This window comes from Antechinus flavipes, chromosome 1, assembly GCF_016432865.1.
Source record: "Antechinus flavipes isolate AdamAnt ecotype Samford, QLD, Australia chromosome 1, AdamAnt_v2, whole genome shotgun sequence".
Classification (NCBI taxonomy): Eukaryota; Metazoa; Chordata; class Mammalia; order Dasyuromorphia; family Dasyuridae; genus Antechinus; species Antechinus flavipes.
The window spans coordinates 713,134,534-713,141,568 of record NC_067398.1 but is presented as its reverse complement, the minus strand read 5'-3'; positions in this window follow the sequence as shown (position 1 = coordinate 713,141,568).

Here is a 7,035-nt window from a genome sequence, read left to right as displayed (position 1 = left end):
CCGGGCCCTGAAGTAGTCATTGTGAACGCTGCATCACGTGCTGCTGAGGGGCCCTTTGGGTGGGACCCGAAGAGCTTGTGGAGGCTCCTCCCCTCATGTGTATGGAGAAAGACCCAAGGCCCAGGCAGCTAGAACTCACTGCTCGGGGTCACACAGGTAGTGCCCGCACTGCCCCTTCCTTCCTTCCTTCTGCTTACCCATTCAGGGCTCTGGGGAGGCTGGCTCATCTGGAGAGTCCTAAGGGGAGACATCCGTCCTGATCCCCGTTAAAATGGCCCGGGCATGTCTAGGCCCCCTCGGAAATGGCTTCTTTCTGTGGGGAGAGAAAGGCTCGGGAGCCCGGGACAGCTGAAGCAGCTCGCCCGGTCCCGGATCCTCCTGGGTGCCCCGGTCACAGCAGGAAGCCTCGCTTCTGCCTCTGCCTCAGAAGGGAAGATGAGGCCGTTACTGTGAAAGCAAAGGGAGGGGAGCCAGATCACCAGCAGGGAGGAGAGGGGCCGTCCCCTAAGGCCCTGGCTCTGTGTTTTCTGTTGGGCCTCGGCCGAAGCTCGGGCAGCCAGCCCCGGGCGGGGCGATACCAGATCTGCTTTTGCCTCTGAAGCAGTTACGGGGCAAGAGTCCGGGAAGGCGCACACGGGCCCTGGGCCCCTCCGATGCACTCCTCAGAAGGGGCACCGGACTGGGAGGTGAAGGTGGGCTGGAGGCGCGCAGCTTGACTCACATCTTTTCTTCCTTAGCTTCAGTTTCTTATACATAAAATGGGGATCAGAGGGCACAGGTTTAGAGCTGGGAGGGACCTTAGGCGTCATTTGTACAGGACCATCATTTTCTGCTGGACTTCCCTCATAATACTATGAATCAAACATACTTTGTAAAAATAGGAGAGCATCGCCATGCATTTCAACGTAGAGGTTCCAGCGTGTGTCCCAGCTGTGTCCTGCACCAACTGGGCTTTCATAGATGGTTTTTATGGTTTGTTCTGGTCAAAAACTTCATCGTCCTGTAGCCAGAGGAGGGACAAGCCTCTGACCTTCACTGGGTAATCTGTGGTCAGTAACACCAGCCTGTCTCCTCCAGGAGGTGCCCCTCTATCCCCGCTCTATTACTTCCCTTTCCTCTATTACTGATCCCACTCTATCACTTCTCTTTAGTCTCTATCACTGATCCCCGCTCTATCACTTCCTTTTAGTCTCTATCACTGATCCCCGCTCTATCCCTTTTCTTCACCCTCCATCACTGATTCCCGCTCTATCACTTCCTTTTAGTCTCTATCACTGATCCCCACTATGTTGCTTCCCTTTCCTCTATCACTGATCCCCGCTCTATCATTCCCTTTAGTCTCTATCACTGATCCCACTCTATAACTTCCCTTTAGTCTCTATCATTGATCCCCGCTCTATTACTTCCCTTTCCTCTATCACTGATCCCACTCTATAACTTCCCTTTAGTCTCTATCACTGATCCCCGCTCTATCACTTCCCTTTCCCTCTATCATTGATCCCACTCTATAACTTCCCTTTAGTCTCTATCACTGATCCCCGCTCTGTCACTTCTCTTCACTCTCCATCACTAATCCCCGCTCTATCACTTCCTTTTAGTCTCTATCACTGATCCCCACTATGTCGCTTCCCTTTCCCTCTATCACTCATCCCCACTCTATCACTTCCTTTTAGTCTCTATCACTCATCCCCGCTCTATCATTCCCTTTAGTCTCTATCACTCATCCCCACTCTATCACTTCCCTTTCCCTCTATCACTGATCCCCGCTCTATCATTCCCTTCACTCTCCATCACTGATCCCCACTCTTTTGCTTCCTTTGAACACCCCTCTGCCCACCGGCTGCTTCCCTGCTACCCATAAACATGCCCAAGTCTCCCCTCTCCTCAAAATCCCCCTCATGCTTCTTCCATCCCCACTGCCTTCAGTCCCATAGCTCTCCTGTCTTTTGTGACTGAAGTCCTTGAGCAGACTGTCTCTCATCTTACTTTCCTCTTAATTCTCTATAATCTGGCTTTCTGTCATTCCAGTGGACCTGCTCCCTCCAAAGTTACCATGATCTTAGTTGCCCAGGGCAATGGCCTTCTCTCTGTGTGGCCTCTGCCACTGTCAGTCACCCTCTTCTCTGGGTTTTCTGGACCCCCCCCCCACCTCTATCCTACCTGACACCTCCCTCTCCTTTGTTGAATTGTTATCAAGGTCATGCTCAGTAACCTGGGGTCTTCCACTCTTATCCTGTTTCCTATCAGCTCCAGTGCGTTCAGTGATCATCTCCATGCTGAGGATTCTCAGATCTCCTGATTCAGCCCCAGCCTGAACTTTGTCTCCCATCTTTAACTCCTCATTGGGTATTTCAAACAGATTTCCCCCAGACATTTTAAGCCATACGTCCACATTGAGCTCATTATCGTCTCTTTTGAACTTCTTTTTTACTGTCAAGGGATCACCATCTTCTGGGCTCCTCAGGCTCCCCAGCTAGATGTCATCCTCGCCTCCTCGCTGTCCCTCACCCCCTGTCCCCTCCCCCACATCCTATCTATTGCCAAGACCTACAGATGTCACCTTTGCAGCAGCTCCTGATTCCTCCTCCTCCTCCTCCTCTTCCTCCTCCTCCTCCTCCTCACCTGGACTACCCCAGTCATTTGCTGGTGGGTCAGCCTTGTCTCCCCTTGCTCCAGTCCACTTTCCTTCCCGCTGTTCGTGGGGGGTTGGGAGAGAAGCGAGGGGAGGGTCGGAGCCGAACCCGCATTTTGGGTCTCATGCTGGAGGCAGCCCAGAGCCAGGGGAGTTAATTAAATAGAGAAAGTGCCCTTGAAGAAGACGGCTCTGGCAGCTAAGTGGACGATGGCCGGAATGAGGAGGGATGGGAGGCGGCAGAGCCGTGTGGGGTGGCAAGGTCCTGTCCCAGCCGGTGGCAGAGGACAGATGGGGGCAGGTAGGGGAGAGGGGGTGGAGGCAGAAACGGGGCTCTCAGGGCAATAGAGAAAGTGGACTGGGGATGAGCACGAGTGACTGGCAGGACGGCCCCTTTACGAGTCTCCTGGATGACCCTCACAATAACCTTGGGAGGAGGGACTTGCGATTATCCCAGTTTTTAAACTGAGGAAACGGCGGCAGACATAGTGTCAAATTTGGACTCGGGACTTCCTGGCCCCAGGCTCAGCTGTTGTCCACTGGTCACCAGCTGTAGAGAATTAAGAAGAGACTGAGAGGAAAGGGCGGAGGTGCTTCTTCCAGAAGGCTTCCCTCACCAAGGATGAGGGAAGTGGGGGGGATAGCAGAAGTTGGGGGGGTTGAGGATGGGAGAGCCATGAGCGTCTTTGTTGGCAGGAGGGGAGTGACCCGAGGACAGGGAAGGCTGGCGACGGGGGTGAGCTCGGAGACATGGGCGTATTCTGTTGGAGAGTGGCAGAAAGCCTCTGGGGGACATGGAGCATCTGAGCAGAGGAAGAGGGAAGAGGGAATTATCTCAGAGAAAATTAGAGCGGGTCCTGCCCAGAAGGCCCACGTTCTGTCTCCAGAACCGTCAGGGACCCGCTGTCCCGGCCGGGCCAGTGCGAAGCCCCCATGGCGAACGTTAGCTAGAGGAGCTCTGACAGCGGAGCTGGTAATACAAGGACGACGTTGATGATGGCGACGGTGGCAGCAAGTTGTATGGGGAGGCAGAGCTCGAGCCCAGATGCTGGGTCTGAAGTAGCCCTTTGTGATCTCAGGAAAGTGCCAAAGCCCTCGTTTCCCCACGTCCTTGCATGTTAAATGAAGTCTTTAGACCCCAAGGCCCCTTCCAGTCTAACTCTTGTGTCGTTCGAGACCCTGGGGTTTCTCGGGGCCTCTGGGGAGACTGGTTTCCATGTCAAGGAGAGAAAAAGAGAAGCTCGCTTCTGGAAGGATGGTACTGCCCCATGGACGGACTGCCCTTTGATGAATATTTGGCTGGAAATTCTGGAACTCCCCCAAGGAGGGGAAGGGAAGAATGGAGCCCTCCGTGGCTCTCTCCTGGGCCTCTTCCCTCTCCTCCAGCTGAAATGAAGGGCAGCGGGGAGGGGGCCAGGCAGGATTACAGGAAGGGCGTGCTCCCGCCGGCAGGCACTCAAGCTGAGAGCCCACTTCTCGGGGCTCATTCCCCTCCTACCTCTTTCTTTGCCATTCCCTCTCTGAATTCTGAGTGTTCCAAGTAACCACTCAGAATCACTCAAGTCCCAGTGGGAACCTGATGCCGCAGCTTGAACTTGACATGGGGATTTGCCTACCTCTCATGGGGCAGATAAATGAGGGTTTTCAGTGCCTGCATTTGGCAGACACGGTGGAATGTTTCTCTCTCGATGAGACAGTAAATGCTAACGCTTGGCCATACAAATATGAGGCGTTGTGACGAGTCGGCAAGTCTCCTTTATTTAAGGGCCCTTAAATCTGTCCAAAGCACGAAGCCCACAGCAGCCCGGCCAGGGGGTCGTCTCGAATACCTCTGCCCATGTGAAGCTTCCTCCCTCCCAAGGCAGCCCGGATCTTTCACAGAATTGTCTTTGGTTTGAGCTTCCTTGGGCTTCCAATCTCGGACCCTCACTGGCTGACCTCTGCAGCCGAGGAGACGTTTATTTATCCTTCCGGTGTTGGAGGCAGAGATCACGCTGTTCTCTCTAAATCTTACCTTCTAAGGGCAAACTCTCCCCAGGTCCTTCAGCTGCTCTTCACGTGAAATGGTTTCCATTTTCTCCCTCTCCTGTTTCCTTTCCTTCGGGCTTATTCCTGCTTGTCAATACTTCCAAAATGTAGCGTGGAAAGCTAAGGACAGTACTCCAGATGGAGTCTGACAAGGGCAGAGCACCCAGGGAGAGATGATCAGAGTTTCTACGCTTCTTCTTGATTAAGGGCAATTACATAGAGATGTCTGATTACTAAATAAGAGACGCTTCGTCCTTTGGCTTTTTGTACTGATCTCTGGCCTCTCTGTAGATTTTGTTACTCAAGATTTAGTCATGAATTTTTATTTTGGTTATCGTTAGTTTACTTTTAATGTGGAATTTTAGAAAGGAGGTTGCCGGCATTAGATTTTATGTAGAATTTACACCGTCTTGCCTTTTCCATCCTGACTACTTAAATATGAAAGGAGAAAAATAGCAGCAAATGTCTGTAAATACATTAAAAATTAAAACGGTGGATGGGCCCGGTGAAGGGAAATGACTCTATGAATTAGTGTTAAAAATGCAGTCTCAGGTTGTTATTGTCTTACAGGACTCTCTGAGTTATAACAGCTGCTGGTAGTTTAGACTAATTGCGATTTGATGTGGTTCACTCTATAAAATTCCTCGCATTTACACTGTTTTGTTTGCGTTGTTTGCGTTGAGGAAGAAAAGAAGCATTTTGTATTGCTCAACACCGGAGGTTTGAATAGGTCCTGGGTGCCGTGACTAAGGGAAGCGGGAAACAAAAATGATAGCCCGTGGTGATCAAATACTTCCTCGTGATAATTCTCTGTCAGTGATTACGCCAGTAGACGGACGCTTTCATAAGGGTGAGATGATAAATTTTCAGGGTAGAACTTGCATTGACTCCCATCCGGTGCTCTTTTCACTATTATCAGATTGTAGAGATAAGACTGACATTAACTATTTTACCACTGAACCTGTAACTGAGTAACTGTCATCGTGGGCAAATTATTAGATCGCATTGAGCTACCCTTCTTCCGAGAAAACACGGTAGGGATGATGCTATTTCTGTGGGCGACTTCTCCATCTTGCACTCGTGGATTGGGTCCCTAGAGGGGTTGCTGCTTTCCGCTTCAAGGTGTGATCCTTTGGCCATGTATTCCTAACATTATGGCTCGTGAGCCATTACAAGCGTATCTCCAATTAATAGTCATCCAGTCGGGAGGATTAGCTTTCAGCCAGATAGATACACAGTCAAAATAATTGCTGTAAACCATCTGTCCGATGAACTCGAGGCAGTCTTTCCACAAGGGAAGAGTGGGATCAAATTCACGTACAATTGTAAGACTTAGGGTAGTGTGTGAGTGTGTTGCGAGACAAAGGCAGTCCTTGGTACTTTAGGACATGGAAGTCATTTCTCTTTTTGTAGAGTCATATAAAGAAGCTACGAAAAGAGAAATAGGATTCTCCTTGAGTTGGTATCTTGTCTAGACAAGTTATTCAACTGGCTCAAGAGCTTCTGTTCCTGTCCAGGACTTTATTTTCCCTGGAGTCCATAGCCAGGTCTCTCCTCTGTCGCTAGGGCCTTTGTTCCTGCAGCTACTTCCTCGACCCTCTGCTTTTTTGCATCACGTCTGCCTCAAGTGGGTGTCTCTGCTTCCTCAACCGCGGTTCAGGTTTTCTCAAATGGAAGCGTTCTTGAGTGTCTGATAATGTGTCTCACTCCTGGCAAGTCGCTACTGGATGCCATTGGGGTTGGGAGGAGGGAAGAGAGGGAAGTACCTTCCTTCCTCCCTCTGCAGAGCTTTCCTCAGAAAAGCATCACCAGACCTCCAGCTCCTCTGAGGACTATCCTTCAAGCCTATTTGAAAGCATGAACAGTCAGGTCCAATTGGGTTTTTGCCCTTTAATTCCATCAGTGAAAGGTATTTACAAATCATAGAGGAATCCAGTTTAATACTTCATTACCTAACGCCGTGTGATTATAATCTAGGTCTTTTGTGTTTGCGTGTATATGGGGGGAAAGGGAAGGCCGGGTGGAAATCAACCCCCCCCCCCGGTTTTCTTAACCTATCCCTAAGGGTTGTTATATGATGTGTATGAACAGCTTAGAAAATGGACAAAGACGTGCACATGTGTTTATATCTAACCACATCAAAATCATAGATATAATAATAATCTTTATGATTATTTATGTCTGCATTTACAAAGCATGTCGGGCATTGATTGTGAGTTGTACTGAGCTTCAGTAAAATTCTATTCAGACTTCATAATGCATAGTGATTTGGGTCAAAGTTTACCTTTACTGAAAGGATTCGCGAAGCAGATTTATAGGGTAAACACTCTTGTACAGGCAATATTTGACCTCCTTAAGAGAACATGTTGTTTCAG